This window comes from Bidens hawaiensis, unplaced genomic scaffold (genome assembly GCF_021521415.1).
Source record: "Bidens hawaiensis isolate Kalapana, Puna unplaced genomic scaffold, B.hawaiensis_p1.1 tig00018002_1, whole genome shotgun sequence".
NCBI lineage: Eukaryota > Viridiplantae > Streptophyta > Magnoliopsida > Asterales > Asteraceae > Bidens > Bidens hawaiensis.
In genome coordinates, this window is record NW_027492716.1 from 278,039 (window position 1) to 302,625 (window position 24,587).

General features: G+C 36.5%; 2 pseudogenes across 2 annotated transcripts; both read left to right on the forward strand.

Moving 5' to 3' along the window:
• Window positions 1-18,158: 18,158 nt before the first annotated feature.
• On the forward strand, window positions 18,159-20,503 carry LOC143555157 (uncharacterized; annotated as a pseudogene). The gene is made up of 6 exons (XR_013139157.1): window positions 18,159-18,361; window positions 19,068-19,368; window positions 19,443-19,601; window positions 19,679-19,972; window positions 20,062-20,190; window positions 20,280-20,503. The product of XR_013139157.1 is annotated as an uncharacterized LOC143555157 (transcript).
• A 1,328-nt stretch (window positions 20,504-21,831) lies between these two features.
• LOC143555156 (uncharacterized) lies at window positions 21,832-24,118 on the forward strand (annotated as a pseudogene). The gene is made up of 7 exons (XR_013139156.1): window positions 21,832-22,059; window positions 22,166-22,312; window positions 22,830-22,928; window positions 23,078-23,269; window positions 23,356-23,475; window positions 23,551-23,622; window positions 23,716-24,118. The product of XR_013139156.1 is annotated as an uncharacterized LOC143555156 (transcript).
• Window positions 24,119-24,587: the final 469 nt, after the last annotated feature.

Sequence of the window (24,587 nt, forward strand, 5' to 3'; positions counted from 1 at the left end):
AAACATAAAAAAACAGTCTCTCAAGACGGTTTTTTGAAAGAAAAAGTTTTGAAAAAATTTGGACTTTTGCTCCAAGATTACATAATAATTTGGACTTTACCTTCATTATTTTCCCAAATCCCGTCTTCTACCTTACTTTCCTTCAAAATTTGGACTGCTCCCTAAGGGTATGTTTGGTATTATGGGGTAATGGAATGCAGAGGGAATGGAATGGATATAGGAATGGAATGAACAAAGAAACAAAATGAGTTATTACCATTCCATTATCTTGTTTGGTTACCATATAGGAATAACATGGATCATTACTAAAAATGACAAAGATGCCCTTGAAACAAAAATAAAGCGAAACTGACCCATTTTCAATACGTTATCAAACATGAAATGTTTAATATATTTATGTTATAAAATTAAAATATTTTTAACTGTTAAAATCATCATAACATATAGAAATATCCTAGAATCCAAACACACAGTCACTATGTGAATGCCTGCATCTAACTGCCAACATATTCAAGAGCATTGTATCAGTACAGTACAGCAATGGAGATAGACGTGTTCATAATATAAATTATGATTTGGTCCGGATCTATCCCGACGGTTTTTGGTATAAACCACAAGCAAAACCATTTTACACCAATAGACCACAGGTAAACAAGAAAATCCGACCGTCAAACCTAACGTTAATTGGTTTAGACGATTGCACAGATTTACAAGAGCTGCGAACATCCTACACAACAAGCCAACATCACATGTAATCAACTACAAAGGAATAACGAAGTAAAAGTTAGAAATTGTTCATAACAAGAATAGGATAGCATTAGTTGACAGTGGAACAAGAGTAAGCTAAGGATTATAGGAGTCGACTATTATAATTTAAAATTTTCAAATTAGATTCAAAGATATCAAATAAAGAGTTTATTAAAAACACAACACCACATATGTGTTTTAACGATTATACAACAGTGATGAATCGGCAAGGTAATCAATGAATTATTGCCAACATATATATTTATTATGATCGATCCTGATCCATTTATGATACGAAGAATCAAGAAATTAACGATTGATGAAGATGAAAAATGTTATTGAAGAAGGGCAAAGTCGGGATTATGAGATAAAAAGAGACGGAATGAAAAAAAAACTGGGTAAGGTGGAGGAATAGATTTGATAGGTTTAGAGGGAATGCCATTCCCTACGTAATACATTATTCCTTTCCGACGTTCAACCAAACGCGTCTCATTTTCATTACGCTTGAATGGGTTATTCCATTCCTTTTTCATTACCTTATACCAAACGCTACCTCATTATTTTTATCTTTTTCTAATGCGTCTTGCCAGTCAAAATCTTAAATTATTTTGAGAAAAACAATGACTATTTTGGAAATCTTCTCTCTAAAAAGGACTATTAAAAAAAGCTGCTACCTATTTTCATCATCACCTGCGAACACTTCACGGTCTTAATTAGAAACCTTGGGAATACATGTTGCACGCTTGTTAACCAGCTTGTCCAACTGATCTCGCTTCCTACTCCTATCGATCTCTCTACCTTTCAGTAACAAACCTTAGTTATACATGCTTTCAAAACATGGAGGCCTTCTCAAATTAGAGACCTCAAGCCCTAACTTCACTTGGTTATATGGTAGGGCCAGTACTGTCTAAGTGTAATGATCGTCACCACGGTTGCTCTTGATCACCAATACATGTAAGTTTCATTGCAGTGTCACATTTTAGAGATTTAAAACTATGATCGCGAAGTAGCTGAGTCATACCTGGTCAAGTCTATGTAGGAACTCACTTTAACTAATTTAAGGGATTTAAAAAAAAATGATATTTTGATTTTAGAATTGTTAATCCCATATTGTAACTGCAGGTCAAATTTGTCGCTGCTAACCGATGAAAGTTGGTTGCCTGTTGCTAGCATTCTTCTAGGCATTCTTCACATTCAGGTAAAATCCCATCATAATTACATCCGTGTGTGACCGAGGTGATCTTGATATGTATATTATTGGCAGCTAGAAAGAAGCGAGCATCAAGAACGGAGACATTTTGAACCTGCCTTTATTTAAAAGAAAGAAACATAAACAGGTATAACGCTAACAAGCTGATCTTGTAAGTTTATGTCACACCCTGATCTAGGGCCTAGGCGTATGACCAATAGTTGGTACTTGTTTTGTAAATATATTAGAGTTACGTTCTTTTAGCGGAAGTTTTTTGAATAAAATATCATTATATTGAAATCTCGGGACTTAAATTACTTGTTTTGATATTTCAAATACCTGTCATTTTAAAATATGAATCTTCACGTATCATTCTTTATAATATTTTGAATGAAACATCTGAGCCATCAGAACCCTTTAATGACTATGTCCCCAATCTTCTAATATGTCTTGCTTGTCTGTTTTAACCTTTACTGTTTCCCTAAAATGTGAAGAAAATACGTCAGCTATGTGTTGGTGAATAACGCCGACTCAATAAAAGGTTTCCATAATTTGTCATAACATAATCACAATCGTTAATACAAAATCACCTTCTCGTTATGATACAACACCAATAGTGTTCAACGACTCAGTGGGCCTCATCCCATCTCATCGAAACTAAAAATACTCATAGACTACATAATCGGACTTCACTCACCCTAGAGACAGTCAATTGCCTCATGGTCAGTATGTTTGTAGTGTGCCCACTACAAATCATATATGTAAAGATCCAGACACATGTGTATTTTAGCCTAAGTGTTTAGTACTACCTTGTATCAAAACGTTTCAGAGGATTTGAATCAACCCTCATGCAAATACTTTCATAACTCTTTACATATGGATAACATTCCATAGTTTATAAGAGTAAATATCTTTCAAAAAGACAATACATAGACGTTTTCACCTCGAAAACATATTCATACTATATAAAGGTTGAGTGTATTCACCTTTGTTCTTGATCAGTATATCTTACTGATTTATGCATTCTTTCTATCTCGGACCTATAATACGAGAAGAACTTTTGTATAAATATCTAGATTAACGATCTAGCTTCAGACCTATAGTCTGTTTCATATAGCTTAACCTTGATAAATCATTTCTTTCTATAAAACATTTCGACCTTTAGTCTCTTTGTTCGTTCATCAATCATATACTTTGTTTCTTCTTCAAGAAGAAAACATCTATATTGGGTTTCTTCTTCAAAAAGAAACTTTAATTTAACTATAATCTTTGCATACATTTCTTAATCATAAAAAAATATTATTTTATTCCTTACGTTTCTTAATCACAAAGAAACAATACTTTGACTATAACCTTTACTTTGAAAAGGTATATTATGCTTATCAGTAATCAAGGTTCTGGCTATACCCCCGAATATGGTCTAAGCTATTATAACAATAATAAAATAATAATTTAATTAGAACCTATACCTCGCACGGGTATTTGGAGTTAAATGCTTTTGACTGATCGAGCAGCACTTCTACTCTATATCGCATACTAGAGCTTAAACCGTCAGAGCTTCGGAGCTTGACACTTTCCACGAGATCAGCACACAAACCGAGGCCATGTGTGTGATTTGGTGTGAGAAGGGAATGCCGAATCCCCTCCCTTTTATAGTTGATTTTGGGTACCATCGCGTAGCGCGATGGTCCCTTCTCCTTGGGCATCGCGTAGCACGATGTCAGGGAATGATGCGTGGCATGTTGACTCAGCCCTAGCATCTGCCACGTGTCCCCCATCGCGACACGTGTTTGATAAGTCATGATACTCCATCGTGTAGCGCGATGGTCTGGTTCTGGTGCCCATCACATAGCGCGATGGGTTTCTGAAATCAGATTTTCATTTTTAGTCCCTTGTCTTTGATAACTTGTCAAAGTGCGCCATCAAAACGTCACATTACGCCCATCGCCCGAGTCCAAGTCCGTGTGCGTGCGCGTCCAATAGGACTATGGAAAGTGGTTAGCCACATAAGAATATTACTATGGAAACTTTCTTCCTTATAAAGTGTCTCTATTTCTTTTCCTCCTTCCATGTGGGATGAAGTTTCATTACATATTTATATCCTTGTAAAAATACTTCAATTTTCTTCCTTCGTTCTATGGATTTTTCTTATCTATTTAACATAACTCATAAGATGCCTTACTTTTCTTATTTCATTTCTTTTCCATTACTTGTCTTGAAAATATTTTTATCCCTCAACTTTTCAAAATTTACATCTTTGGCCCAAAATAAATATGGGATTTTTCCGGGATGTTACAGTTTATAACATATGTTTTTTTTTTGTTACAAATGTTGATTATGGGGTGGCGTGTGATGTTTTTTGCGTTCTTAGGGGACGGGAAAAGATGAAGGAAGCCTAGCTTCTGCAATAAATAAATTGTGGTATTGGCGGATCCCTAAAATGCATACTGCACAAGTTCAGCATTTGGATGAAGATGGAGAGGAAGGGGAAAAACATTTGGTGGTGGTTGTGAATTTTGATTTGTTTTGAATTTTTGATTCTTTAACGCGTTAGTTGGACGTATTATGAAGGTTGTGCTGTTTTGAACACGGGTTTATGATCCCAATCTTTAGGTTTATGGTTATGAATCTACAGACATAGTATAGAACTTGTACAGTTTATGGATCTATGAAAACATGTCTTCTGCTGGATAATCACTAGTGACAAAGTAACCATTTTGCTATAATTCTTTGTTAACAAGAAAAATGTCACTTCTTTCTACAAGATTTATATTGATTTGTAAAATCATTCAAAAATCTACAGAATTAATATATTTTTACACGTTTTATTATATATTTGAGTAGCCAGGCAAAACGGATTGGGCGTGTCAGGTAATGGGCCAAAACGGGTTCTGGTGAAACCGAGACCCAAAATCAAGACGTTTTAACGATATCAATTTGTTTATAGTGAAATGGGTTCTGACCAAAATGTGATCGAGTTGAAATAAGTTGTTTTACTTTTCTAAACGACAGACGCACAACATCTAAAATCACCTAATGCTCGCTTTGTTAGACCAAAATCTACACTACTTTCGTGGGGGCTAAACATTTGATGCCACTAGGCCAAGAGACTGCCTTGAAAGACGTTGTTTTAGAAAAAAAGAAAGTACTAAAATGGGGTTATTTGTTGTAATTTTTTGTGGTGACGGTTGTGTTTGTTGGTTGTAGTGCTAGTGCCAGTTGTAGTGGTGGCAATCGAATAGGTCGTGTCGACAGTAGAGAATGTGAAGATAGTGGTGTAGTGGTGGTAGTGAGAGTAGTGACATTGTAGGCTGCGACGATGTATGTAGAATAATGGTGGCAAAGTTAACGATAAGGGTGATAGTGGTGGTAGAGTAAAAAGTTATTTTATTTATATTGAACTGTTACACAAATTTTTATGAGACGTTTTTCATCTACATGGCAATGACGTAGCGTAGTTTTCTCAACTTTTTTATGGAACCGTTTCGGATGCGATTGTCATCTCTAATTGTAGCATAGAGGTGCTAATTGCTAGACAGGTCGTGCTTTTGAATTGACAAGTCATAAGCAGCAGTAACCCGAAATCATGTTAAACGCATGAACTTAAACATGACACAACCTAACTAATGAAAGTAAACATTTACTATAAAAAACAATGACAACAAGGTTGAATGGTTTGCATCTTGCAGTTGCGCCTTCCACCTCTTGCAATCCCTCTCAAGCTCTCCCACTCTTAACAAATTCTTCTTCCAATTGGGTGCATTTCCGCGTCGACTCCAGATAGCTACCTCTGAAAGCCCATGGAGTGGTCCCAACCGGTACACATTGCCACCTGAGCTTTCTATTGCTTTTCTTCTCACCCTGACCGCCCCACTGTTAGCATTTAAATTAAAAATATGAAATCAAGGGGTAGAAAATGCGTCACTACACTTTGAATATATTCTTGATTGTGTTGGACGTTATTTCCGTTGGGCCCACTCATCGAGACTATGATGGGTTGGTGTCTAGACAACAAAGATACTTGTTTATCAAATTAGCCCATAACTTGGTTTACATGAAATAAATTACTTGGTGAACAAGTCGAGCCAATGACTTAGACAACAAAGAATTTATTTATTAATTATGATTTGGATTTGTTTTTACTAATTAGTATTTGAATATCATATGATTTTTGTGTTCTACTCTAGTTTGGTTTTCGAATCTAATTAATTAGTATATATACCTGTGCTTGTGGATTATATAAAGTAAAGTTTTTAGAATTTTCGAGTTCATGAAAAATTATAGAGATCGAGCTTATGATCTAAATTCGTTTTTGTGTTCATCGATTCTAGTTACCAAACTTCAAATTGATCCATGTAAAAAGCTACGAAATAGACTTAATTGCAGTTATGGTAAGGTAAAATCCAAAACGCAGCTTTCAGCCAAGGAATTGTAGTTTTAGCTATTTTTATCTACGTCATGAAGTCATACATTGTTTCTAGCATCTTCTTCATTATGTTGAATATTTGTTAACGCAAAACTGATGCTTTGGATGTTAATGCACTACATATGAATCAACTGTAATGAGAATTAAATCTATGAAATGAAAACCTAATTACACTAGCAAATATTGCAATTCTTCACTCCGGTAATCGAAACATGAATCGATATAGAGTTAATCACAAATCAAACAAGCAAAACATAAACAATTGATATGAAGGCAAAGTAATATGCATAAAGTTGATCGATCTATTATTATTATTATTATTATTATTATTATTATTATTATTATTATTATTATTATTATTATTATTGCAATGGTGGACGGTTTTTAATTTCAAAACAAGAACAACATAAACGGTGAATCAGAGAAACGAAGATCGATCAAATACAAACAAGCAAACCATAGAAATTAAGCGATATCCGAATCGTCAAAGTCTTCTTCAAAGGAGTTGAAGAAGTTGGCATCAGTGAGGTCTTCATGGACAAGGTAGGGCTTCTCGTTGAGGTTGAGACCGGGATCATCAGAAGGAAGCATGTTATTGATTAATGTCTCTGTGCAACGGAGGACTTTGGTGTTAACGCCCATTGGCGGCTGAAAATTGCGCAACTCTTGTTCAATTTCAGTGTCGTCCATGTAGTCGTAGAGGTTGATGTCAACGCCCGTCGTCTACACAATGTTGTTCCACACTTCTTCGAATTGAATGACGTCCATTAACTCGTCGGCAATCCTCATCGTTTTCTTCTCCATAATGTGACGGTGTTTCATTCGTGACACCGTCCATGCCTTTTATAGCAACAACGCAGAACGTAAGAAACGTGCCACTTCAGCTGCCATATCAGATTTCCACTCATCCTTTGAAACTAGCCGTTAGAAATATACTAGCCATTGTAAGAAAAAAAAACTAGCCATTAGAAATTTAAAAAAATATATATATATATTTTAAAGTACCAAAATTTATTATTTGGTTTAACTAACATTTCCATTGAATATTTATGTTACATAAAATGAAGCAAAATTTATTAGAAAGTCAATTTTATATATACACATTCAATTTTAGTTTTCCAATTATGCTTGACCTCTCATATTTATAATTTATACCTACCATATAAAAAGGTTTACTTAAGATGTTAGTTTAATGACTATAGACATTCAATACCATATAAAAAAGACGTTCTTAGATGCAAGGCGACCTCAAGCTAGGTGGTCTTTGCTTCCGACCGCGTGAGGCGTACGGCTCGGGAGCGCCTTTAATATATTGGATAGATTTTGTGCTCCTTTCTGTTGCTCATATGTTTTTTTTACAGATTGTTGCCATATTAAATAATATATATATATATATATATATATATATATATATATAGTGTTCACTATCTTAATTTGAGGTGCTCAATTATTAACATTAGTTGGTCATGGCAAACATTGTTCATAAATAAGTTATCATTTAACGTCCAAACAATGGTGAAGATGGTAAGGGTGACACTCAAGACATGAGCCGAACCGAACTGAGCGAGGGTTTGCTCGTTGTTTGGCTCGTTTACAAATCGAACTGAGTCAAAATCAAGCAAGCATTTTTTGAGTGTTTTTCGAACGGTATCTAGCGAGTTTTAGAAATTATGTTTTTCTTTTTTCCCTTTAAAAGTTTTTATCAATTTGATTATAGTGAAAATAGTTTTGACCAAAATGCAATCGAGTTGAAATAAGTTGTTTTACTTTTCTAAACGACAAACACCAACCTCTAAAACTCACCTTATGCCCCCTTCGTTGGACTAGAATCTACACCACTTTCGAGGGGGCTAAACATTTGGTGCCACTAGGCCAAGAGACCGCCTTGAAATATATGCGTTGTTTTAGAAAAAAGAAAGTACTAAATTGGGGTTTATTTTTTTGTAGTGACGTTTGTGTTGTTGGTTGTCATGCTAGTGCAAGCTATAGTGGCGGCGACCATTTAGGTCGTGCCAATGGTAGAGATTGTGAATAGTGATGGCAACAACATTGTAGGCTGTGACGATGTATGTAGTATGGTGGTAGCAAAGTTAATGATAAGGGCGATACTGGTGGTAGAGTAAAAAGCTATTTTATTTATATTGGATGGGTAAAACTGCTACACAAATTTTTATGACACGTTTTTCATCTATATGGCAATGACGTGGCGTACTTTTCTCAACTTTTTTATGGAACCATTACAGATGCGATTGCCATCTCTAACTGTAACCTAGAGGTGCTAATTGCTAAACAAGTCGTGCTTTTGAATTGACAAGTCGTAAGCGGCAGTAACCTGAAATCATGTTAAACACATGAACTTAACATGACACAACCTTATTAACATGAATAGAAAACATTTACTATAAAAAACAATGGCGACCTCACGGTTCTCATTGACTATATACTTGATTGTGTTGGACGAAATTAAAAATATGAAATTAAGTGGTAGAAAATACGTAATTACAGTACACATTAACTATATACTTGATTGTGTTGGACATAATTTCTGTTGGGCCCACTCATCGAGACTATGATGGGTTGGTGTCTTGTTTATCAACTTGAGCCCATAACGTGGTTTGCATGGACTAAATTACTTGGTGAACAAGTCAAGCCAATGACTTGAACAACAAAGAATTTATTTATTAGTTATGATTTAGATTTGTTTTTACTAATTAGTATTTGAATATGATATGATTTTTATGTTCTGGGTTTTCAAATCAAATTAATTAGTATATATACCCGAATTTATGGGTTATATAAAGTAGAGTTTTGAGAATTGTAATTTTTGAGTTACTGAAAAAATGAAAATTATAGAGATCGAGCTTATGATCTAAATTCGTTTTTGTGTTCATCGATTCTGGTTTGTCCGTGTAAAAAACTACGAAATAGACTTAATTGCACCTATGATAAAATCCAAATACTCTCTCGACAGTGTTTTAAAAACCGGTTCAAACCTGCTGGTTGAACCGGTTAAACCGGATTTCGCATAGCAGGCCGGTATTTTGAGCCCGGTATTTTTGGCCGGTTTGCTACAACATTGTACCAGCGGTTTTTTCTAAAATACCAGTTTCTACCGGCAAACCGGTTTTAAGTCTGAGAAATTTTTGATATTTGCAGCCCATATTTTATCAAAATTACTTTTAACCCAACAATTAGCATAAAACATGTACTCTTTAGGACTATTTTTTTTAAAATTGAGTGCTTTTGAATTATTTTTTCTAGGAAAGTTGGGAATAAATAATTTCACATTTTGTGTATTGGCCGATAATAATCTCACTTTTAAAAATCACTAGCAACGGTCCCACCTTTTAACTATTTTTGTCTCACTGGTCATTCGTTAAAAAATACTTAACGTCGTTATGTTTTTTCCCTAGTTTCAAACTGATGTTTTAGGGCTTTTGATCGGAAGAAGGATACGAGTCGACCGATGTAAAACTTATCTCGAAATGGTGATCTAAACGACGAAACAATGTTTCTATTCAGGTGCTTAAATTTCCAGTTAACAAAAATTAAGCCATTTGAATCACCGTTTCGAGATAAGTTTTACATCAGTCGACTCATATTGTTCTTCCGATCAAAAGCCCTAAAATATCGGTTTGAAATTAGTGAAAAAACATAACGACGTTAAGTATTTTTTAACGGAGGACCAGTGAGACAAAAATAGTTAAAAGGTGCGACCGTTGCTAGTGATTTTTAAAGTGGGATTATTATCAGCCAATACATAAAAGGTGGGATTATTTATTTCCAATTTTTCTTTTTTCTAATATGGATTAACTTATGGATTATTTTTTGCTATGGGATCATTTACTTTTAGGTTATTCTTGGAGTTGAATTTGCATTTTTAGGATATTATAAGGCAAATTATTCAATCGGTTGAACCTCCTGGTATAACTCGGTTCAACCGATTGTACCATTTTTTAGCTCAATCCGGCGCAAGTAAAAAACCGGTTTTTAAAACATTTTCTCTCGTCTTAGGGTAGGATATCCATAAACCTTTAATCACGGGAACCCTACGGCATCCTTAAGAGGCTCAAAGATCTTGAAAAAAGAACGAGTGAGGACGTGTCCAATCTGAACCAAGCTCAAAGCTAAAAAAGAATAGGGAAACACACTCTTTGTCGGAACGAGGAAGAACTTTTGACGTAAAACCTGCTTTTCCGCTCTTTCCCTATCTTCTTTGCGACAAGCTTCGGAACCTAAGTCAGAGAGATGAGATCTCATTGCTAGTGTTCTTAGATAGTAGGGACCTGCTTGTGCCAATAGCAAAAAACCATATCGTTGCCCGAACTACCCCTCTGAATGCCTGTTTTTTAACTTTCATTTCTATTGAGTAGTCAACGGCTCGCTCAAAGGAAAATCTAACAAGCCAATGTTTGCATTCGGGCGAGTGCATAGCCATTGATCTCGAGTGATCCCAGTCTATGATCTAGAGTCCCTAAGAAATTATTGTAAGATCTAAGAAATTACTATAAGATGTGAATGATGCTTTTCTTTTTACTTTCCCTAAGATGAAGCTAAAGTCGTCAAAGTCCATAGTCGACGAAGAAAGAATGATTTAGTTCCGATTCCCTGTCTTCCTCTTTTCTATAAAAGGCTTCCATTTATCTAGAGTACGAGAGAAATTCAAAGAGGACTAGATTATGAGAAATTGTAGTTTTAGCTATTTTTATCTGCGTCATGAATCTTCTTCTTCATTATGTAGAATCTTCTTCTTCATTATGTAGAATAACGAAAACTGAATTTGTTAACGTAAAACTGATGCTTTGGACGTTAATAATGCACAAGCAAAGCATAAACAATTGATGGATACTCTATGAAGGCAAAATAAGTAATATTCATAAAGTTGATCGATCTATTATTATATATTTAATTTTAAATCACAAGATAATTATATATAATTATCTTGTGTATATATATATATAATTTTAAATCACAAGATAATTAGTATTATATTTTTAGGGACACCGTTATGATATTATTATTATTATTATTATTATTATTATTATTGTTGCAATGGCGGACGGTTTTTAATTTTAAAACAAGAACAACATAAACGGTGAATCAGAGAAACGAAGATCGATCGAATACAAACAAACAAACCATAGAAATTAAGCGATATCCGAATCGTCAAAGTCGTCTTCAAAGGAGTTGAAGAAGTTGGCATCAGTGAGGTCTTCATGGTTAAGGTAGGGCTTCTCGTTGAGGTTGAGACCGGGGTCATCCAAAGGAGGCATGTTGTTGATTGATGCCTCTGTGAAACAGCGGACGTTGGTGTTAACGCTCATCGCCGGCTGAAATTTGCGCAACTCTTGTTCAATTTCAGCGTCGTCCATGTAGTCGTAGAGGTTGGTGTCAAAGTCCGTCGTCTGCAGAATGTTGTTCCACACTTCTTCGAATTGAATAGCGTCCATTAACACGTCGGCAATCCCCATCGTTTTCTTCTCCATAATGTGACGGTGTTTCATTCGTGATACCGTCCATGTCTTTTATAGTGACAACGCAGAACGTAACAAACGCACCACTTCAGCTGCCACATCAGATTTCCACTCATCCTTTAAAACTAGCCGTTAGAAATATACTAACCGTTGTAAGAAAAAAAGTAGCCGTTACAAAACTAGCATTTCGAAATTTAAAAAATATAAATTTTTTAAAGTACCAAATTTGTAATATATTAGGTAACTCATTTATTATTTGGTTTAACTAACATTTCCATTGAATATTTATTATGTTACGTAAAATGAAGCAAAATTTATTAGAAATGGTTTTTACTAATTCCTATAGAAAGTCAAATTTATATATTATTGAATATTTATTATGTTACATAAAATGGTTTTTAAGCCCTGCTTGCGGTGCGCGCATATAAGGTGTATATATGGGAATCTTCGGGTGGGCAAAAGTGAAATTGCACTAATTTTAACGTTATTTTACTAATATTGTGAAAATAGCGTTAAAAATGGGTTAATCAGGCATCATGTGGTGGCGTTGATAGCCGTAAGACAAGGGTACATGCACCAATCGGCCGGTGTGCCGATGGTTGAGTATTATGTGCCTTATGTTCAAGGCTTGATGCAAAACTACTATCGAGCCGGGGGTCTTACTGGAAGCAGCCTCTCTATTCCTATGGGTCGAGGTAAGACTGTCTACATCTTACCCTCCTCAGACCCTACCAAAGCTTTGCTATTGGTGAAATAACAGAGTACGACGATGATGATGATGATGACGAGATTCTAAGTTTAGTTTTCCAATTATGCTTGACCTCTCATATTTATAATTTATACCTACTATATAAAAGGTTTACTTAATATGTTGGTTTAATGTCTATAGACATTCAGGTGCTGTTTGTTTTTTTAGAGGTAAAATGTTTGCAGTCTGCGTACCATATCTGCAGACATCTGTAGCAGAAGAGGTGGACCAAACCTCTGCAGTCTGCAAGAAAAAGACTGTTTGTTTTTTAACGTCTGCAAACTGATAAAATAAACAGAAATTCAACTAAACCGATTTTTCCAATAACCAATATTCAAGTGTTATAAAACCAAATAATTTCCAGAAACTCCAATGCAAATAATATACAAAACATGCTTCAAGTATACAAAAGAAGTTTCAAAGTACAACAAATGTATATATGTTTAAAAATAACATATGTTTCAAGTAATATACAATAACTTCCCGAACCGACGTCTTCACTATTACAACCCGAACCGACATCTTCATACTTGCAACCCGAACCGACGTATTCATACTTGCAACCCGAGTCAATGTTTTCATACTTGCAACCCGAACCAACGTATTCATACTTGCAACCCAAACCTAATTGAACAAACCAATTAACAATCAAACCTAAACATAAACAATATTTCAACGCACAAATTAAACCTAAGCATCAACAATTTTCCAAGCACAAATCAAACCTAAACATAAACAATTTTCCAAGGTAACAATCAAACTTAAACATAAACAATTTTCAAGGCATAAATCAAACCTAAAACACAATTTTCCAAGCACAAATCAAACATAAACATAAACATAAATAAAATGGATCAAAAAGTAAAACCAAAATGAAACGGGTCAAAAATCGAGAATCAAGAATCCGTTGTCATGGGTTTCACTTTAATACACTAATATCACTTATGACTCGAGCCATTATTAACCAAGTAATTGAAAATTAATCTAAAGAAAATCAAGAATCAGATTGTAATCTAAAGAAAATCACTCTAATCAAGATTGAAATAAAAAACAAAACCTTAACAAATCAAACAGGAGATGAGGGAGGCCGATGCCGATTTGCTGGAGAGAGAAAGAGGCCAGCGGCAGCAGGGGCGGAGGTGAGTGTTGGCGATGGCCGGAGGTGGAGGAGGCAGGTGGCGGCGGCGCACCAGAGGTGGAGGGGGCAGGTGGCGGCGACGGTTTACCGGAGGTGGAGGGGGGCAGTGGGTGATGGGATTGAATGAAAGTGCCTAGGATTTTGAGAGACCTGATAGAAATAAAAGGAATGAAAGAATAAGAACCTGAGAAGATGTATGAAGATTTGAGAAGTAGGAGGTCCATGTCTGCGTGAAAAAGAGGGCGTGCAGATCTTTTTTAATGAAATGTCTTTAGAAAAAACAAACAGTCTGCAAACCTAAACGTCTGCGCGTGGTCTACGCCGCGCAGACAAAAGAGGCCAGGAAGATCTTCTATGAAAAAACAAACACCACCTCAATACTATGTTATTTTTTTCTTCAAAGCTAAGTTTTAAAAGATGTTCTTAGGTGCAAGGCGACCTCAGGCTAGGTGATCTTTGCTTCCGACCGCGTGAGGCGTACGACTCGGGAGCGCCTTTTAATATTGGATAGATTTAGATTTTGTGCTCCTTTGTGTTGGTCATATATGTTTTTTACGGATTGTTGCCGCACTAAATAATTATATAGTGTTCACTCAATTTGATTAACATTAGTTGGTCATAGTAAACATTGTTCATAGATAAGTTATCATAAATTTTTATTTTTCTATTAAAAATAAAAGATATTTATCTCTTCCTATTTTTGTTTTTTCTATTATTATAACTTAAGTCACCAAACTATATTAATTCTATTGGAATCAAAATTTGAATAATATTTATCTCTTCCTCTTTCACATACTAATTCCACATACTTTTTTTTTCTTTTTCGAACAGCAAATGCTAATTTTACATACTAACATACTATGAGTCTCTGCACGAGCCGAGCCGAACTGAACGAGGGATTGCTCGTAGCTTGACTCGTTTACAAATTGAACTGAGCCAAAATCAAGCAAGCATTTTCCAAGTATTTTTCAAACAGTATCAAGCGAGCTTTAGAAATTATGTTTTTCTTTTTTCTCTTTGAAAGTTTTTGTTTAAAGTTTAATATAATGTACATGAAAATAAGTTAGCATCTTTTAAAATGAAGTAACTCACAAATTTTTATAAAATTAAAGTTTGAAGCTGTATATAATCTATAAAAAAAAACTTAACAATTAAAAAATAATTATTTATATAATTATACATGCACAAATACATAATTTTGTATTTATAGTTATCTTGAATGTTGAAATATTAAATACTTCATGATTATATTCAATAATTAAATTTAATATTCAATATTTTAATATCAAATATAATTATAAAAATAATTATATGTTTGTAACATATATAATTACATATAAAATAATATAAAATTTTCATATAAAACCGAACCGAATCAAACAGGCCTTTGCTTTTTATTTGAATCGTTTACAAACTAAATCGAGCCGAGTGGCTCGCTTAAAATCAAGCATCCCTCATAGTTGTCGTATGGCTTTTGCTCAGGCCTTAACTACGGCTCTGGCAAAGGTGGTTGCTATGCCAGAGTCTGTTGAGGCATGGGTGAGACTTTTGTTGTTACCGTGGTGCACATTGCGAGTTTTCAGACCTTCTACTGGTCAAAAAGCAGGTCAGGTATGAGGAAGTCTTTGCAATGTCATAGTATTCAGCGGGCACTAACGGCTTGGGGTGGTAAGGATGGTTTTGATGCACTTATTTTATCCCTTTTTGCCTAACCTTTGAGGTGGACTCGAGTCATGATGGGCCTCTCGCTAAGCACGATGACTTTGATGTTTGCACTAATGTGAAACAATGCTTACGAAAAGTGGCGGACGGGCATTTCACCGCTATGATTAAAGTATTGTGCTCTTCAGGGGTTGCACCTTTCAGCAATGATACTTTGAAAGCGTTAGCGGCTAAGCATCCCAACTTGCCCCCACCGATTATGCCTGTTTCATTGCTTTCTGAGCCTCCTCTTGTTGTTGACGAGGATAGTGTGCTTGGATGCATTAAATCCTCCCCTAAAGGGACGTCTTGCGTGCGAGATGGATTGAGGGCCCATCACATTTTGAATGCCTTTTGTGGGGAGGGGTCGACGATCACTGTTGGGTTGCTAAAATCTATTACCGCAGTGGTTAATTTATATTTAGGGGGGAGGTGCCCGGTGGTTTTGGCGGAGTTCATTGCATCGGCTCCTCTCACACCGTTGCTCAAACCGGACAATGGGATTAGACCCATTGCCGTAGGTGCCATTTGGTGGAGGTTGATCTCTAAGGTGGCTATGAGGGTTGTTGGAAAGGAAATTGCCAAATACCTTTGTGACTTTCAGTTTGGGGTGGAAGTCTCTAGTGGTGCGGAGGTTGTGCTTCATAGTGCGAACATGTTTTTTAATAGGTTTCATTCTGATGGGTCGTTTGCTATGTTTACCGTTGATTTTTGTAATGCTTTCAACTTGGTGGATAGGACTGCCCTTCTGAATGAGGTTCGTGCTCGATGCCCGTCTATTTCCTTATGGGTAAACTTTTTATATGGGCAACCGTCCAGGCTATATGTGGGGGATGACCACATTTGGTCCACCACTGGGGTTCATCAGGGGGACCCCTTGGGACCTCTTCTTTTCGCCTTAGTTCTGCACCCACTTGTTTATCTTGTCCAGGATTCCTGTAAGCTCCTCTTCCATGCTTGGTACTTAGATGATGGTACAATTATTAGAGACACTAAATAGGTTACTAAAGCTTTGGATATTATCAGGGTAGAGGGCCCCCGACTAGGCCTTGAACTTAACATTAAGAAAACAGAAGTATTTTGGCCGTCATGCAATGGGGTTAAGGTGCAGGAGGGGATGTTTCCCCGTGAGATTAGAAGGCCGATGTTAGGTGTGAAACTCCTTGGGGGAGCCGTTAGCAGGGATGCAGAATTCATTAGCGGACTTGCTGTGAAAAGGGCTTCGCGGGCTGTAGAACTGATGAGCCATCTCCCACATTTGCGGGACCCTCAATGCCAGCTCCTTTTGCTTCGATCATGTATGGGAGTAGGTAAGTTGATGTTCGGCCTCAGAACGTGCTAGCCCGAGTATGTGGGGGAAGTTGTTTCTGTTTTTGATAATGGCCTTCGGGGGGCGGTTGAGGACATCGTGGTTTGTGGTGGTGCCTTCTTTGGAGATTTTCAATGGCGGTTGGCATCACTTCCGACTCGTTTTGGAGGTTTGGGTTTATGTTCAGCTTCATACGTATCTACATATGCGTTTGTGACCTCGAGGGCACAATTTTGGAAATTGCAAGACCACGTTCTTCGAGATTGTGGTATTGATGGGTTTGACTCCGATTATGGGAGTGTGATAGATCGGTTGCATATTTCACTTCCTGATTTTAATATTAGTGGTTTCTCTAATAAACACACCGCCCCACCTAAAGCCCAACATGCTTTGGTGAGTGCCCTTTATAGTGGAATCATCCAGAGTTTGGAAGTGAAGTTTGATTTATCTCCTCGTCAAAAAGCGGTGTTTGAGTGTCTTCGATCTCCACGGGCTCAAGATTTCTTAAGTGTTATCTCTATTGAAGGACTGGGCCAACATATGTCGGCCTTGGAGTACCGAACCATCCTTAAGTATCGGTTAATGATTCTTTTGTTCCCGGTAGATGAGCCATGCCCAGTTTGCCACAAGGTCTGTTTGGATTCTTTTGGCGAGCACGCAATTCATTGCAAAGAGTTACCTGGGTTTAAATACAGACATGATTTGGTGAGGGATGTTTTATGCGATGTTCTTAAACAGGCCGGAATTTCAGCTAAAAAGGAGGCTTCCGTAAACTTTCTTGCGGATCCTCTTAAAGGAAGATCTACGTTACGACCGGCCGATATTCTTGTTTTTGGGTGGGTAGGGGGGAAACACGCTTGTGTGGACCTCACAGGAGTCTCCCCTCTTGTTGGGCTAAGGGACAATGGGTTTATTGCCTGTCAGGCAGCATTGAAGGCGGCCTTGGGTAAGGTTGTTAAACACGAGAAAGCTTGTTTGGAGAATCAACACGTGTTTATCCCCTTTGCCTTTGACACTTTTGGTTACTTAGCTCCAGATGCCGTGGACCTTCTAAACAGAGTTCAAAAAGTCATGCATAGCAATTTATCGGCTCAAAAGAATCTAAACTTTGTTTTTAGGAGGATTGGGTTTGCTATCCAAAAGGGGGTTGCAGCGCAGCTTGTTGCCCGCGCTTACCTGCCACTTCATTGTAAATCGTTTGATTGATTTTATCTGATGAGATTAAATCAAGCTAGAAAACAAACAAGCATTTTCCAAACAATTTTCAAGCCAGCCACACAACTTGCATTGCCTCAAAAACGGACCTGAAAATGTAGTAGTTAAGACCTGTTTTAAGTCTTAACGGCTTAACCGAATATCAGTTACCCTTCAAGAAAGAAAGAAAAGCATTTTTCAGAGTCTTTTAACTTCCAAATTTCAGAAACCCTAACAATGGCGGACGCAGCCAAGATGAAGCTAATACAGAACCTCATATGGTACGCCGCTAGCGCCGCCGTCAGTTGCTGGGTACTCCTCGCCGGCGTCCGTCATCTCGAGAACAATCGCGAAGAAAATAAACGAGCAATTGAACAACGTAAACAGCTTTTCAAACGATTAGGCCGTAATCCAGTTTGCACCACTCCATATGAGGCAAGTTAATTAAACTGATAATCAAATTGATATGAAATCGACCGTGAAACCCTAATTTGTATTAAATTATAAGGCTGTAAATGAACCGAACGTTCGGTGATCAGTTCGTGAACCAATCGGCAGGAAAAGTTAATTTAATAAATGAATTAACATCTCATATGTGTTTGTGAACATTCGGTAACGTGTTTATTTATGTTCGTTTGGTTTGTTTATGTTCGTTAGTTAAAGGCTTGTTTTATATTATTATAATATTTTATTTGTAATAGCCAGTAGCATTTAAATATTATAACTTTATTGTTTATGTTCATTTTATTTCTTTAACTAACAACTCTAAATTATGCTTCGTTGACATTATCAGAATAAAACCGTCGATTGGGGGATGATCATGTTTATGATTAATTTTAATTTATTATTATCTCAAGTGCTTAACTTTATATTTAATTAAGGTGATTATGCCTAATGTTTTGGATTCAGTTTTTCCTTTTTTTTTAAATAGTACATGATACTTTGTGATCGTGAACAAGTTCAATTCCTTAACGAACGGGCACTAACAAGATTTTTCGTTCGGTTAGCATCCATGAACCGTTTGTAAACTAGCTTAATGCTAAACGAACGAAAACAAGGCTTTGTTCGGTTTGGTTCGGTTTGTTTACAGCCCTATTAAATTACGTTAATTTCAAAGCTGAAAGTGATTTCTTTAACACAGGATATGATAGCTTGTGATGTTGTAAATCCAGACCACATAGATGTGGAGTTTGAATCAATTGGAGGGTTGGACAATAGTAAGCAGGCATTGTATGAATTGGTGATACTTCCGTTGCGAAGACCGGAGTTATTCGCTAACGGGAGGCTTCTTGGTCCACAAAAGGGGGTTTTGCTCTACGGACCGCCTGGAACTGGGAAGACGATGCTGGCTAAAGCCATAGCGAAGGAGTCTGGAACTGTGTTTATTAATGTTCGGGTTTCGAATTTGATGAGCAACTGGTTTGGTGATGCTCAGAAACTTGGTAAGTTTGTTAATGTGGTTATTTGTGTTTATTGACTTATGATTAATTAATTGATAAGTTTATTAATCTATCAGTTTCAGCTGTTTTTAGCCTGGCTTTTAAGCTACAGCCTGCAATTATATTCATTGATGAGGTTGATAGTTTCCTTGGACAGCGTCGTTCTTCAGATAATGAAGTTTTAACCAACATGAAAACCGAGTTCATGACATTATGGGACGGATTCACTACAGACCGTGAGTATTATGAAATATTCAAATTAATTGTTTAGTTCATGGGACAAGTGTGGCATAATTTGTTTGTTTTTTTATAGAGAATGCGCGAGTTATGGTGCTTGCAGCAACTAATAGGCCGTCGGATCTTGATGAGGCAATACTTAGACGGCTTCCCAATGCTTTTGAAATTGGAAAACCGGGAAAGAGTGATAGAGCAAAGATATTGAAAGTGACATTAAAAGGAGAGAATTGAAGAAAATATTGATTTTGATCATATTGCTAGTTTATGTGGCGGCTTCACTGGTTCTGATATTTTTGAGGTTTGCAAACAAGCTGCTCGTTTTCCATTAACGGAGTTTTTACAAGAGGAGAGAGATGGAAAACAAACTTCCGTGAGTACATAATTCTTGCCAGCAAACTATTAAAGTGTATGTTTTTTTATATTAAATTTAACTATAATTTATTTTATTCTCTTTTTCAGGCACCGAGGCCGTTGTCCCAGGTGGACTTAGAAAAAGCTGTTGCTGCAGCAAGAAAAGCAAAGATTCCAACATATGAAGCAGGCGGGTCAACCTATTGGTCGCCACGTGTTGACCCTGATGATAATCTGGTAGACCATCTTTTCTCATGCGGTTGAAATTTGTTGAATATTTTTGTTTATAGTCACATGATGTATGCATGATATACAAAGTTTTTCAGGATTTTTGAAGGCGAAGAAGAAGGCTAACATCGTGTGTGAAGTTCGTTGTGGTTCTGGATGTTAAACGTGGTATTCGTATGTTCATTTCCACAACTTATGATGATTCTTTTGAAACAATTGTTGTATAGATTTCCTCACTGGTCTAGAATAGTAATAGGGTTTCTGTAGAAGTATATTTGTTGTTACATTTCAATTCTTTTGACTTAATATCCCTGTCTTCATAAACACATCCATTATGTAGAAACTGCTGCATCATAAACTTTCCAGTTTTATGTTTTTTTCAGTGATTTTTATGTATAAATAGAAGGTTGATGAGGTTTCAAAATGTAAAAATACTTTTGACGATGGCAAAAGCTGCATGGGTGCTTATGATGATTACAGTTGAAACTGGTAAGCTTGCTAAGGTGCCAATGGTGGAAGTGGATGCAGCTTTTACATATTCTAGCTGTTCTGCAGTTGGTCTTGCTTTTGGTTATTGTTTCTGAAATTTGTAATATTCAGTGGATGCCTGCATTTCTGGCTTTGGTATCTTGTTTATGTGCATTTCTGGATCTCAGCCAATTTGTTTATGTGCGACTGTGCAGCTTTATCAAAACACGTCTAGTATAACATTACTGTCCACCAATAATTGTTACTTGATTTTGAGTTTTTTCTCTCGGTAAGATAATTGATATTAGGGGGACCGGAGGTGGTTATATTTGACAATGAGTGACGATAATGAAATGGTCTTTAGTTTCGTGTGAAAATGGAACATTTGCAGCAGAAATGGGAGCGGGTAGGGGTGTTCAGAGTTTGGATAGTCCAGTTTTGATGAAAGTTTTTGGACCGAACCACCACAAGCCAGGGTTTCAAAAAGCGGCAAACCAAACGTCTTGGAATTCTATGGTCTTAAGTAATTGGAAATTTGGAATTCATGGTAAAATAAAATTTGGCCTGTAAACCAAAAGGGACGGGGATTGCTCGTGTTTGTTCGTTCAACTCTATTGAACAAACAAACACGTACAAGCAGTAAAATGACAATTTTTTTATTCATGTCTGTTTGTTAAGGAATGATCGTGTTCATTTATACCTAGTTCGTAATATTCTAGATGAATGGTTCCCAAACATAAACCAACATGAGTTTAACATTTTAAAATAAACAAGTATATCTAAAACAAAAGGTATTCAAATATGAAAATCAATTTAGATTTAATTTTAATACCAAATAAATTTGAATAAATATTTAAACGAATATAAACAAACCTAAATCAAACGGGTCAGACCCAAACTCAATCCGAACCCATTTAGTGGCATTCTCAAGACCCGGAACCGACCCGATTGTAAATAACCGGGTTTGATCTGTTCGTGTCTTATGAGTCTCCCAGGTCTTACCCGGTTTATGTAAAGAGAATATGATCAGATCCGCGACCCGACCTGGACCCTAACCCGTTTACCGGTATTCTTAGAACTGGAGAACGGGTCGGGTCTTGCGGTTCTCACCCGGTTTATGGCATAGGACCTGAAAGAAAACTGAAAGTCAAGAATCCAGACTTATTTCAAATGGGCGGACTCATGTTGAAAGTGGCTACAAAACTACTCGCACCCACAAGACTTCTGATTCCTAATAAAACCTTCACTTTCTCTCTAATGGCCGCCGCCAATTCACCCTCTTACGTCCCATTGAAACGGGTCGGCACACACAATGGAAGCTTTCACTGTGACGAAGCACTCGGCTGCTTCATGCTTCGCCTCACCAACAAGTTCTCTGGAGCCGAAGTCGTACGGACAAGAGACCCGCAGGTTTTGTTATTGCACACCAAGTGTTTGTGTTAATGCCCAGCTGAAAGTTTTTGTTTTTAAGCAATAATATTAAGTTATTGATGTGAAATTGGATATTGGGTTTCAGTTATTGGAGACTCTTGATGCTGTTCTTGATGTGGGTGGGGTGTATGACCCAAGTCGAGATTGGTATGATCACCATCAAAAGGGTTTTGCTGAGGTTTTTGGACATGGGTTTGTAACTAAGCTTAGCAGTGCTGGTCTTGTTTATAAGGTATACTTCACATATTTGCTAAGCAGTTAATGCGAAAAAATATCGGATATCGGTCACGGACCGATATTTGAGATATCGGTTATCGCGGTGGGATATCTGTAATTTTAATATCATGCAGAATTTATATATAGCACTTTTAACACTAGCAATTTAGTATACTCTCCTACTATTAACAAATTATCCTTTTGCAACTTGCAAAACACTAACAATTGTAGTAAGTAGGAACTGAGTCAAAACACTAACATTATACACTAAAAGTTGAAAATTAAGACTTAAAAACACTGATATCGGGAAGATCGGTGATGTATCAGTCAAATATCGGTCAATATTGCCGATATTAAGATATTAACCGAGATACCACCGAGATTGACTGCATTTTAAAATTTAGCATAATCGATAATCCAGATAGACGAAAGTAGAATCGATTGCAACTTAGTAACTGGTTTTCGTCTATGTAGAAATGAGTTTCAGCATTTTTCGTGGTTTATGTAAAGTAATAAGCGGTTTTTGTTTGTAGCATTTTGGTACAGAGATAATTGCAAAAGAGCTTCAGGTTGATGAAGGCCACCCGGACGTGCATAGGTTGTATCTAGCCATATACAAAAACTTCATGGAGGTGATGATTATATTGTTTTTCGTGTTTTTTTTAAGTGATTATACATTGTATATGTACATGCTGTAAGCGTTTAGCTTATCTAGTGATGTAAGTCTTGAAACAATGATAGGCAATGCTGATTTATTACTCTTTGTTTTCTTGTAAAATAGGCGATTGATGCAATTGACAATGGGATCAATCAATACGACACTGATCAACCTCCAAAATATGTGAACAATACACATTTATCGTCAAGAGTTGGAAGATATAATTTGGATTGGATTGATCCTGATCAATCTTCCGAGAAGGAAAATTAAGCGTTCCAACGGGCCATGACTCTTGCTGGCACTGAGTTTCTAGACGTACGTTTAAAGTTTTATCTTAAAAAAATTATATATATAGATAAATATAGTTTTTGTACTTGCTTAAGTTTGATTTGTGTACACAGAATGTTCGATTTCATGTAAAATCATGGCTCCCAGCACGTTCAATTGTCATGGAATGTCTTGCAGCAAGAACTAATATTGACCCTAGTGGAGAAATCATGGTTTTGGATAGATTTTGTCCTGTAAGTTTTATCAATTTGATAAAACTTTATCAGTTTTTTTGCTTGCTAATATGATTATTATTTTCATGCTAACAGTGGAAGCTTCACTTATATGAGCTTGAACAGGAGTTAAAAGTAGAACCATCTATCAAATATGTTCTTTATCAGGTATCCATTCATTTATGTGATGCTCTTTTCTTTAATTGTGATTTGGATTTTATGTATGAAACATTTTTAAATTTATTAGTTTTATATGGACAGGATGAAAGGAGCAAAGGCTGGCGGGTGCAGGCGGTAGCAAAGTCTCCTGATAGTTTTGAGAGTCGTAAGGCTCTTCCGTCTCAGTGGAGAGGGTTAAGAGATGATGAATTGTCTAAGGAAACTGGGATCCCGGGGTGTGTTTTTGTGCATATGAGCGGATTTATTGGCGGCAATAATACCTATGAGGGTGCACTCGAGATGGCTAGAGGTGGCTTAAAGCTCTAAGCAGGGTGAAGAAACTACACAATGTTTTTAATTTATGCACCATGATAATCGGTCCGTTTTTTTTATTGGAATTTTTCTGGAAACATTATTGTTTGTTTGGCAATCATCTTATCTTTACATGTGTGATAGATTGCTGTGTACTATGATGCAACTAATGAAAGAGTTGAGTTTTTAACAAGTTGTATTGGTTTACTGCATTGGTAAGTAGTTACTAATGTCAAAAGGCCGAAAGCCAAACTACAACACTGACACTTCTCTGTGGCATTGCCCTAAAATATACAATGTTAATACTAGAATAACATCTGAAACAATACAGTGTCACTTGGTTGTTTGATATAAGTAAGTTTTTTTTACTGGTGTCATATGGCACCAGTGAGATTTAGATCAACCTAAATCTATCCCCTGTAACATTACATTATGATGTAAACCAGAGGCGGAACCACATGAGGATCAAGGGGGTCCATTGACCATCCTGTGGCCAAAATTTATGTTAACCTATATATGTACCGGAGAAGCTTCTGGTAGCTTGGCCATTCATAATGTATCTCTTATGGCAGTTAAATCGAAGAAAAAAGAGTAAAATAGGAACTCCATAAAGTTTCTGCAACAAGTTGTTTAATTTTCCGCCATTGAACACCTTTGAAGCT